Raw genomic sequence first — 13,092 nt, 5'->3', positions numbered from 1 at the left:
TATGTCCATGCCACCGAACATATTAGAAGAAACTGAGTCAGACTTAATCAGATGCATGGGATTGAGATGTCCATGGCATCAGGCATATAGGAGGGAGCATAGAAGCCAGGTGTAGAAGTGAGATGGGTGGGATGAATACTTCCAGCCATCTGTACAATATTGTGGGGAAAAAGAGAATAAAATATTAAACCAAGAGAATCCAACCTCAACATTTGTCAAAAGCCGTTCCCTCGGCCATACCTTGACTTCATGCATGTCTCCCCTCATGTGACAGTTCAGTGTCTGCTCTTGCATGTATTCCTCTTGTGATTGGATGGCATCTTGGCCAACTGGCATCTGATAACTCAGAATAATGGCAATTAATGTCTTAAATGATAAATTCCCATAATTTAAAATCTCATATGGATTTAAAAATTGAGGATAATAAATGATTGCAAAAAATGCGAATACGTCTTGACTCAAAATATAATATATAATTATGCAACAATTTCAAATAATACCCTTTTTTTAACTTAGTATACAATTACTTTTTTGAAAAATCTGAACATATTTAAATACAAGTTAAAGCACAACACAATCTCAAAGAAAACTTTTACAAATGTTCCCCTCTTTTTTTTTTTTTTGGAATATGCTTATCAAAAATAATACTTCTAGAATCAATTTACACTTGCCATGGCAAACAATTTGCCAGGGAAATGCTTTAAAGAGTTTGATCAAATAATCAGTTGAGAAAAAATAACAAAAACAAACAACTCAGAATATGGGAGCACAATACTCCTAGAATTAACATTGTATAATAAAATCAAAACCATCTTGCAATGTTTCAAAATTAGATAGACAAATGAATAGAAGAAAATACACATGGAACAATAAAATACAGTGAAATTCAAACTAAGGAAATCTAAATGAATATGAACTTAATATCAATAAGAGTATTATAAAATATAAACTTGATCACATGACTATAAAAAGCTTTTACAAATATTCTCCTTGTTTTAGAAACTAAGTATAAGACACAATCTCAAAAGCATGAAAATCTCTATGAAAATAAACCCATACCATTAATTTCAAAATGTATATATAATAGCATAGGAATCCTATGTAACCTCTGAACTGATACTATTACTCTGAGTGAATTCAGAACACTTTTGATTCTGGTATCTAAAATCCCCAATACTCATATCAGTACCTTGCTGCTTACTTCTACATTTCTGTAAAATATATACCCTTCCATGGCAAAAGAAGCAGAGTCTTGAACTATGTTGATTGTCATTCTTATTCAGCTTAAGTTTTTCTTCTTTAACCCCTCTATATTGTCTGTCGGGCTTTTCACCATACAAATGCTTTATAAGATTACTAATTAAAGACAAAAGCAGGTTAGCAAAATTATGAACAAAACGAGCATATCTGGAATTTAAAGAGTTTTCTAAGATTGTCTCAAAAGCACAGCCAGGCCAGGGAAGGGCTGAGCCTGAAGCTGCAAATGTAGTTAGAGAAAGTTGCGCATGAGCATTAGATCTCTGGACTTCCCAGGCAGGGGAAGCAATGGGCTTGGCCATGGGAGGAGTAGAGGGTGAGGTCTGGAGAGGAGGGGAGGGACCAGCACAATTTGAATCAGACTTGATTTTGAACTCAGGCCTGGATTCCTCTTCCCCCACTTTGCCTCCAGGTGCTAGGGGATTAAAAGCTTCTAGAGGGTGGGTCATTGCCTCCAGGCATGCAAAATTAGAGCAACAATTAGTGTTAGAATTGGGAAAAGCTGCAGGAATCTCTTCAGGTTTCTCTGAAAAAGCATGGTTGGGAGAGGGAGAGATATTTCCTTGTGTGAGTAAGTTGCTGGCTCTTTTAACAAAAATAAAAAGAAAAATAGAAAATCCACAAAAACAAAGCATTAACATGATCTTATCTCCCATTTGTCTGGTTAAACAGACTAAAATCAAAAATAGGGTAATTAGGGAGTTTAAAAGGTCCATTCGAAAAAAAATTTAAAGGGAAAACACCTGGCAATTCAACAGTACTTCGGATTTAAAGGGTTAGGGTAGGGGAAATTTCTTACCCAACCGAAAGATCAGAAGTGAGGTTCAGCTTTCCTCTTCGTGGTCAGCCATCTGTTAAGGGGTAAAATTCTAGCTAAACTGTCTAAAATATCTAATGAGTGGTCGCCAATAAATTATAAGCTTTAGCAAGAGTTAGACTTTTAAGCATTTATTAAGGAGAATAAGAATTTGGTAAAGAGAGAGAGAAAGGCCTAGATTTCTATCTATTAAAGGGAGAGCACATTTTTAGCTCCCTTCTCCGCCAGCGTCCCCAGGAAAGAGAGCGAGCCTGAGCGCCAGTCTCTTCCTTCCTCCTCCCACTAGCCCGCGTCACTTCCTGACTCCTGGTCTTGCCCTCAAAGACCTTCCCTTCATGGGCAGAACTCTTCTACAGTAAGTATCCAGCAGGTGGCGTTATTCCAATCGTTACAGTACTATAGTGTTATAAAAATAATGAAGGGGTGTGGTTTCCAAAAAATAACATAGCAAGATCTATAAAAACTGATGAAGAGTGAAGAACAGGAACATCATTGTTCACAGTAATAACAATGTCATAATGATGATCAACTGTGATGTATCTGATCATTACAATGATCAAGACAATTCCAAAGGACTCATGATGAAAAAGATAAATAAATGCTATCCACCTTCAGAGAGAGAAAACTGATGAACTGAGTGCAAATTGAAGTATAATTTTCTTGCTTTCTTTTTTGTGTGATAAGGCTAATATGGACATTTGTTTTGTAATATTTCACATGTATAATTGATATCATATTGCTTTGACTTTTCAGTGAGTGGATGAGGGGTTAAAGAACAGAATTTGGAACTCAAAATTTAAAAAGAAAATAGTGTTAAAAATAAATAAACTTTTTTTAATGTTGAATTTCCAGAGAGATCAGAACTTCCAGACATATTAATATCTAGTGAAAGTAAAATCTGGCTCAAGATAACAGGCAATCTGGAAATGTCTAAGATTGTCTCCTCCTGGAATCAAGTGTTTTTAAATGGTGTTTTAGTTTGCTTCTCAGAATCCTCTCTAGCTTCAGATTTAATAGAGGAGCAGAAAAAAGGCAGAACCAGCTTGGTCATGATGCTTAGGCAAAGCAGAAGGTACATCTTTGAGCAGCCGAACTGCTACTCTTTCACTAACCCCCATAAAGAATATGAAACAATCTTCCAACTGTTTGAAAGACCTATTAACTTGGGGAATTAAGACAAAGTCTCTTGTTTGAGTCTGATTTATTTTTTAGTCTGATTTTATTCTATAACCTAATGAATCAAGGGAAAAAGGAACTATTGGTGCCATCAAGAGCCAAATAGCTAGCATGACAGTACATTAATTCATAAAATGGCTTTTAAAATGTCATTATGCATATTAGCAAGTCAAGAAAATTTGAAAAACAAAAAACAAATAAAACAACCAAAAAACAAGATTAGTCTCTGGAAGCCAAACTAATGTTCCCTGGATTGGCTAATTGGTCAAATGGAACCTGCCACAGACCTAGGCTAGATGGCAGCTACTGTGGTCAATTGTTCCATTCCCTTGCATCAAGTTGAAAGGTATTTAAAATATTTTATGTAACCATTGTATACCCTTATTGCTGAAAAAGCTTTCTACTAGAGATGAATCAAAGAAAGAAGAAAAATAGTAGGAATTTTTCTCACTGAAACTAATTCCCAAGCAGTGACAGGTCACAAAAATAACTGCAGCAACCACAAACCAAAGGAGTCTTTATTGTCAGTGTCTATATATGGCAAACAAACACTTTGTCAGGGAGTAAACCAGTACATATGGTTTGTGAAATAATAATGAAGTTCAGAAAAGGCTTAGCATTTTTCCCCTCCTGTTCACTTCTACTTTTTTTGAGAGGAGTTTTCCAAACATAAATAAATGCTTGAACTCAGTGGCTCATTTTCTAATTTAACAGTTGCTCCAAAGTTTTCTCAAATGAGCTTAATTTTCAATATCCATTATTGTTCCAGGTAGAAAAATCATAGAATTTCAGAGTTCAGAATTTCAGGCCTCTGTGGCCATCTAATCAGACTCCATCTTGAAAAGAAATGTTCACTGAAATATATCCAGCAAGTAGCTATCTAATATGTGTTTGAAGAGCTACACAGAGAAGGAAGACAATGTTTTCCTGAGTGAGATTAGTATACTCAACACTTCTAATTATTAGGATATTCCCCCCACCTCTCATATGTCAATTCTACATTTGCCAGTTTTAAAAGCAACTGTAATTGTTGAAATGATTGTTTTACACACACCAACACTCTATGTCTCAGATATGAAAATGATTACTGGTCATAGATATAATTATTTTAGGCCATATACGGAACTCAGTTGCCCAGAAATTTTTTTTATCATTTTGCCTAATTTTTCCATGTGGCTTTATAAAGGAGAAATTACTTAGCAATTGTGGATGATGATAAGAAAAATGTTCATTTCTACATCTCAGTTAAAAGATAGTGACATAATATATTTTCTCCAAAGAAATGACCAAATGATATAATTAAATCTGAAAAAGAGAATTAAATCTAATAGATAATAATTTAACTAACATGAATGTAATATAGGACTTTCAGATTTACAAAATGATTTGAATAAGGTACATACTAATTGCCAGCATTCATACCACTTTCAAGTTTGCAAAGCACTTTAAAATATTTTTTAATTCTGAGAGATGCTTATTGTTATCCACATTTTATATATGATGAAAATGAAGCAGACTGAGGTAGACCACAAAGTTGCTCAGTGTCTGAGGCTGAGATTAAACTCAGATTTTTATAAATGTGGAAGCTCAGGTTCAAGGAACCTCAAATAATTGTGATAAGTCACTTAGAATAGATCTGGGATATTATTCAAACCCCTCATTCCCTGGTATTGTCCATCTATTTAATCATTATGCCATCCTACTTCAAAGTAAAAAAGAAGAAAGTCCACAATTCAGTTTTGGATACAAAGGAGTTATGGCGGTTAGACAGTCACTTTGCTTTTGAATCAAGACTTAGTTTCCTTGTTTATAAAAAAAAAATAGAACCTTGGAAAAGAGGATTTCTAAGATCCTTTCTAGGAATAACTCTATGATTAGATATTTTTAGAATTTAAGATCAGATGCTCTTTATACAATTCAGAATAAAGACAAAAGGATAATATTTAACCTTCTAATAAAATTATATTTTTGTGATAAAATTGGCTCTTTGTTTTTATTTCTCTTATTAGCTAATTCGGTTGGCTGCCAAAGTTTTTTTTAACCTGAATCACTGAGACAATCACCTCTGTTTTGTTGCTAGTGCAATTTGGCCACAATATTTTAGAAAATATCTCCATTTATGTTCTAGTACTGATAAAACAATCTCTTCATAGAGACACAGTGTAGTTTAGTCTTAACCATCTTGGATTTTGAATCAGTGAGCACTCCAGGTTATAATCTTTCCCTTGACTTTTACTTACTGAGTGACCAAAGAAAAATAACAATCTCCTTTAGCCTCAGTTTACTAACATGCAAAATGGGAGTAGCATTACCACCTACAATTATTTCCCTCATAGTTGTATGGTTCAAATAAAATAATGTGCCTTGAAAACTTAATTTTTTACAATAAACATTTTTATTTACAGTTTTGAGTTCCAAATTCTATCTCTCTTTCCCTTCCTCTCTCCCCCCTCCCAGAGGTGGTAAACAATGAGAGGTAGGTTATACATGTGCAACTATGTAAAACATTACCATATTAGTTATTTTATATTAAAAACTTGAATAAAAGAAAAATAGAAAGAAATAAGTTGAAAAATAGCATACTTCAGTCTGTTCAATCAATAGCAGTTCTTTCTTTTGAGGTGGATAGTATGCTTCATCATTAGTTCTTTGGGATTTTCTTGGATCATTATATAGCTGAGAGTAGTTAAATCATTCACAATTCTTCAACAAACAATATTGCTGTCACTGTACACAATATTCTGGTTCTGCTCACTTCACTATACATCAGTTTATATAAGACTTCCCAGGCCTTTCCAAAATCATCCTGCTTGTCATTTCTTATAGTATAACAATGTCCCATCACAATCATGTATCACAGGTCATTTAACCATTCCCAAATAATGGCCATTCATTGGATGTCCAATTCTTAGCCATCACAAAAAGAACTGCTATAAATATTTTGTACAAATAGGTCTAAAAAAGACCTATTTGGGGGATATCTTTGAGATATAAACCTAGCAGTATTGCTGGTATGTAGAGTTTTATAGCTCTTTGGGCATAGTTCTGAATTGTTTTTCAGAATGGTTGGATCAGTTCACAACTCCAACACCAGTGGATTAGTGTCCCAGTTTTTCTATAGTCCCTCCAAAATCAAGAATTTTCCTTTTTTTGTTATATTTGTCACTCTGATAGGTATAAGGTGGTACCTCAGAGTTGTTTTAATTTGCATTTCTCTGAGGATTAGTCATTTAGAGCATTTTTCCATTGTTGATTTCTTTGTCTAAAAACTGCCTTTCCATATCTTGACCATTTATCAATTGGGACATGACTTGTAATTTTATAAATTTCACTCCTCTATATATTTGAGAAATGAAGCCATTATCAGTGATACTTGTTGCAAAATTCTTTTCCAGTTTTATTTTTTCTTTATAATTGTTACATTGGTTTTGTTTGTACAAAAGCTTTTTGATTTTATATAATAAAATTATCTATTTTAGCTTTGCAAACTTTAAACTGTTATATCAGTGAGGAAGTCAATAAACATTCACTAAGTGCCTATTATGTGTGAGGCACTATGCTAAGCACTGGGGATACAAACAAAGGCAAAAGAAAATTCCTATACTTAAGGAGTTCACAATTTAATGGGGGAGACCACAGTCAAACAAATATATAAAAATAAGCTATACACAGGATAATAGGAAATATCAGGAAAAAGGGGAAGACATTGGAATTAAGGGGTGTTGGGAGAGGCTTCTTATAGAAGATGACATTTTTTCTTGTACTTGAGTCAGGAAATATAGGAGTAGGAGATGAGAGGGGAAGCATTCCAAGCATGGGGCATTACCAGAGAAAATTTCTGAAGCTAAGAGATGAAGTATTTCATTTGAGGACTATCGAAGAGGCCAGTGGCACTCTATTGAAAAGTATTTGGCAGGGTATAAAGTATAATAAAATTGGTAATATGGAAGGGGTTAGGCCAGATTATGAAATCCTCTGAAAACATAGAGTATTTTATATTTTTATCTTGTAGGTGATAGGGAGTAACTATAGTTTACTGAATTGAGGAGCAGAAGCAGTCAAGGTTAGACCTGCATTATAGGAAAATCATTTTGGTAGTTGAATGGCCTAGATTGAGCAGAGTCTGTGACAGGCAGATCAACCAGCAAGCTATTGCAACAGTTAATGAGGCAATAAGGGCCTGTATCAGGGTGCTAACTATCAGAGAAGCACACATGCTTTTTGTTTTTGTTTTTTTTGTTTTTTTTATTTTTGGTGAGGCAATTGGGGTTAAGTGACTTGCCCAGGGTCACACAACTAGTAAGTGTCAAGTGTCTGAGGTTGGATTTGAACTCAGGTCCTCCTGAATCCAGGACTGGTGCTCTATCCACTGTGCCACCTAGCTGCCCCACCACACATGTTTTTTAACTGTGCATATTTGAAAAACATTGCAAAGGTGAAATTGGCAGATATTAGCAATGAACTGGTTATGGGATATGAGACAGGGTTGAAAAAATAGGAGAGAATGGCAACTAGGTTGTGATCCAAGGGGACCAGAGGATGGGACTGGTGGTGCTTTTGGCATTAATAAGGAAATTTGGACAGCTTAGTGGCAGAGTGGATAGAGCACTGGCCCTGAAGTTGGGAGAACCTGAGTTTAAATCTCACCTCAGACACTTACTGGCTGTGTGATCCTGAGCAATTCACTTTACCCTAACTGCCTTAAAACATCTGGGTACCTCTCCTGTCATACTGATGTATATCTTGCCACGGAACCCAGATGGCCCTGGAAAAGAATGAGATTGGTGACTTTCCAAACCTCCCCCCCCCCCTTAAATCCAATTCAGTGCAAGTCAAGACATCACCCTGATGATGTCATGGTCCTCTGAGAATGAAGGGCAAACAGAAACCTCAACAACAACAAATAAGGAAATTTGAAAAGGGGAAAGGTTTAACAAGAAAGATGATGAGTTCAGTTTTGAATATGTTGAGTTCAAGATGTGTACAGGATCCCTAGTTTTTGAGATATCTAATAGACTCTTGGAGATGTGATTCTGAAAATCAGCAGAGAGATTAGGCCCAGATAAGTAGATTTGAGAATCAACATAATAGAACTGATCTTTGAATCCATAGGAGCTGATGAGATCACCCAGTGAAATCATAGAGAGGGGGATGAAAAGTGGGTCCAAGACAGAGCTCTGAGGTTAGTGGGTATGGCCTGAATGAAAGTCCAAGAAAGGAGTGGCCAAATAGGTAGAAGAACCAGGAAATCAGGGCAAAAGAATAAGAACTAACACTTTATAAAACTTACTGACAGTAAGTGCTTTATAATTATCTTTATAACAACCCTTGGAGGTAAGTGCTATTATTATCACCAATTTATTTTTAAAGATGAGAAAACAATGGCAGAGATTAAATGACATAAAATCAGAGGCTAATTCTAAGGCCAAATTTGAACTCAGGCCTGGCACTCTATCCACTGCACCAGCTAATAGGATAATCAACGATAGCAAAGGCTGCAGAGAGGCAAAGAAACAGGAAAATTAATAGCAAGGTCATTCAATTTGTCTATTAAGATATTGGTATTTTTGGAGATAGCAGCTTCAGTCAAATGACGATGAGGACTGGATTAAGGTGAATAAAGAAGAGAGTAAGAAGAGATGAACTGGAGAAATCTTTTGTAAGAAAATAGAGATGATAAAAGTGATGATCAAAGTTAGTTATTATACCTTCTGCAGAATAATGCCATAAAATGGATATGTTTCATCTCCTAAGATTCTTTCATTTCATTTCTAACAACCTGAATGACTTGGAATCTTCTAATGAATTATTGCCATGTCACCAGTTTGGGACATTAGTATCTTTCTCCACTCTCCATATGTACCATACATTTTTCAAATACTCAGTTGTGAATTGTTGTCCTAATATTCTTGAATTACCTATTTCAATCTTGGTGTGAGTAGAAATTAAGGTAGCTTTAAGGAAACCTTTAAAAGGTTTGGGGGAATGGAGATTCTTACTTGATTCATTATCCTGAAAGCATCAATTAAAATGGTTCTAGTCAAATTAAGTCATCCTTGAAGTCATCCTATATTTAGCTATTATAAGATTCTTAAGCAGTTCTGCTAATGCAATTTGGATTGAATTGTCAGCTTGCAAATGAGACTGACTATATCCTAACTTTGTCCTCCATAAAATTTAAGGGATGGGTCAGAAAGGTACAGGGACAAGTGCATGTGACTATGGCCATAATGAAGGCAACAAGACCTGGCTTTTAAAAGAATGAGACCCTGAAATGTGATTACAGGTTGTTCCCTCGTCAGACTATTGGGTAAGTAACATACTTCCCTCCCCATTTGTTTAATGATTCCAGTTTGCTGAGCTTTTAAATATTTGATTCCATTTTAATGTTTATTTTATTATGTTTTTAACTGAGCTGTATTTTTAATGTGAGCCACAATGGGGGGTCTTTTATAAATTAAATTATTAATTATGGTAAAGTCATAAAGAAACACTCCCACATTCAAAGAAGAAAATAAGCATTTATAATTGGTACAAATATCTAGGAGCTTATTGATCTTTTTTGAATAAAAAGAGGAACGGCATTTCCCTAGAAGGGAGGGTACACTCACATGGTGCCTCAGGCCAGAGAAGAAGGTTGATGACAGAGTATGAAGGAGAATTACTAGCTATATTTCCTAAGCCAGAACTTGAGATATAAAATACCTGCTTTGATCAATATACAACTAACTCTTCAGTTTCCTATATTCTTTCTTTCTTTTTTTTTCTTTTGTTTTTCTCAGGGCAATGGGGGTTAAGTGACTTGCCCAGGGTCACACAGCTAGTAAGTATCAAGTGTCTGAGGCCCAGTTTCCTATACTCTTAAGGCTTATGGGATGCCAGAATTCTTTATATATTTGTGTTCTTGATCTTAGCATGTTAGTAAACATTTATGCACACATTAATAAGCATGTTAGCATAGTAATAACACAAATGAACAAACATAAAGTAACTACATTTTTATGTTTTCTCCTGAGACAAAAGTACTTATTTGGGATGAGTAGAATATTGGCACTGGAGAATTCTTAGCTAAATAATGACAATTAAATATAAAATAAATTACTAGGGATATGGTCTATGAATAATCATACATAAATATCTATCAATAATGAGTTTTATATAATAGAATAGAATATGTAAGGAAGTAGAGTCTGCCAAGTCAATTATTCCTATTCCACTTAAAGTACATGAAAAGATGTGCTCTGATACTTTTAATACATGCAAACAGATCATGATTGTTCACTAGGTCTGAATGATGCCTGGATACCTCCTTTAAATCAATCAATCATAGAGAAGGAAGCCCTTGATCAACTTAAATGTCTTTGAAAGTTATAACATGGGGACAGCTGCATGGTGCAGTGGATAGAGCACCAGCCATGAAGTCAGGAGGACCTGAGTTCAAATCCTGCCTCAGATATTTAACACTTACTAGCTGTGTGACCCTAGGCAAGTCACTTAACCCCAATTTCCTCAACAAAAAAAGAAAAGAAAGTTATAACATGAATATGATGAAAAACTTGTGCTATAATAAATGATGAAGGGAATTGTTTAAGAGAAACCTAAGAATATTTCTAGGAACTGATATAAAGTGAAATGAGAAGAATCAAGAGCAAAATTTTGTATGTTAAAGATGTTATAAAGACAAATAATTTGGTAAAACTTAGGAAATTTGACCAATGCAAGGACCAACCATAATTTCAGAAAATTTATGATGAAACGCGCTACTGTACTCCAAAAATAGAGATGAATGACTAAGAGTACAGATTGAGGCATATTTTTGTTTTGGGACATAGATAATGCAAAAATCTACTTTGCTTGACTATCCATGTTTGTAATAAGGCATTTTTTTCTTCCTGCTTTCTTAGTTAATGGTGTTGGTGGAGGAAAAGTTAGGAGAAGGGATACAGACAGAGCTGAAAATAAAATAAATTGTTTAAAGAAAGCTATTAGATGAATGAGACTGGCATCACAAAGTGACTATGCCTTGTAGTGATAATATAAAACCAAGGATCTAATTGGATGCGGGGATTTAGGCATATATCAGCTTAGTAGTAGAAACTCCAGCCAAGACCTGAGAAGAAATCCCTTTGGGGAGAGGAGGGTGCCATGGTTTCCTCATCTCATCAGTGGCTGGAGAAATACCTCATGAATGTATACTTTGCAAGACTAGAAGATGTAGATATTTTATCAGTTTTACTAGAGCGTCCCTGGAAAACCAGAACTGGAAGTAGTATTTGATTTAGATGCCAAGGATAAACTGGATGCAATAAGAGAAAGAAATGTCAAAGCTCTCAAAAGAGCCCAGCAGAAAAACTATGTTATAGATAAAGGAAACATATTGAGAATCTCAGCAAAGAGAAAAAAAATCTAGAAGATATGAGTTACACCTCTACTACATATGGTAAAAATAATCCATCCACATTTACATATATATGTATACATACATATATATACATATATATGTTCATACATGCATGAATGCATATATATGTGTGTATGCATATACAAACACACATAAATTTGGTTGCCCGTAGAAGTTTTTCAGTACTGTATGTCAGATTCATAATGGCATGCTTAGATGGGTTCTGGATAATGGAAGATGTTTCATAGTTTTCCAGTTGCCAATGGAGTGAAGCAGGGCTCTGTACTTGCTCCCATGCTTTTTACTATGATGTTTTCAGCAATGTTGTCAGACATATTTAACCAGGACAAAAATACCATCAAGGTCAGCTATCACATTGATGATAAATTATTTAAATAGAAAAGGCTAAAAGCCAAGACTAAAGTGGAAGTAGAGTTGTTGAATGGCTTTTTGTTAACAGATGATTGTGCATTCAATGCAGTCTCTGAGGCTGAGATGCAACAAAGTATGGATCAGCTCTCGGTTACTTATACTAATTTTGTCCTAACAACACCAAGAAAACAGATCTTCTCCACAAGCCAACCATATGTGGAATCATCAATTATAGAAAAGGAAGAAATTTTGAATGCTGTGGATAAGTTCATGTACCTTGGTAGTACACTTTGCAGGAATGTACACATAGATGATGAGTTTGATGTACATATTGCTTGAGTTAGTTCATTTTTGAAAGGCTCTTCAGCAAACTGTGGAAGAGAAGAGGTATTAGACTGTCTACCAAACTGAAGGTCTACAGATTAATTGTGCTGACATCATAGTTATATATCTATGAAACCTGGACAGTATCATGCCAGGAATGTAATCTCTTCCACTTGATTTATCTTAGGAAGATTCTCAGGATCACCTGGTAAGTTAAGATACTGGACATTGAGGTCCTTTGTCAAGCTTAATTGCCAAGCATTCAAACTCTACTGCAGGTAGTACAACTCTGATGGACTGGCACCAATGTATGTTTTCCTTAAAGATTATTTTATGGGAGAACTTATGCAAGGCAGAGGCTCACATGAAGGTCAGAAGAAGCAAAACAAGTATACTCTCAAGGTGTCTCTGAAGAATTTTGGATTTTATTGTGAGACATGGACTGTTCAGTATGTCAAGACCGTATCAAAGAAAGCACCGTTCTTTTTGAGTGAAGCAGAATTTCAGTAGCTTAAAAGAAATGTGAGATGTGGAAATTTAGAGACATCTCCACTCCAAACGTTCATATGGACTATTTATACCTGACCTGTGGTAGAGCTTTCCTACTGTGGTAAAAATTATTTGTGGTAAAGATTAATATTGTTGTTTTTAGCTGACTCATTTGGGAGGGGCCACACTTGCCACACTCTGAGGTTATGTATGCCACTGAGGTCAGAAGGAGAACTCTCCATAGGCAGTTTTTGAA

Source organism: Dromiciops gliroides, chromosome 3 (assembly GCF_019393635.1).
Source record: "Dromiciops gliroides isolate mDroGli1 chromosome 3, mDroGli1.pri, whole genome shotgun sequence".
NCBI lineage: Eukaryota > Metazoa > Chordata > Mammalia > Microbiotheria > Microbiotheriidae > Dromiciops > Dromiciops gliroides.
Note: the sequence above shows the minus strand (reverse complement) of the source record.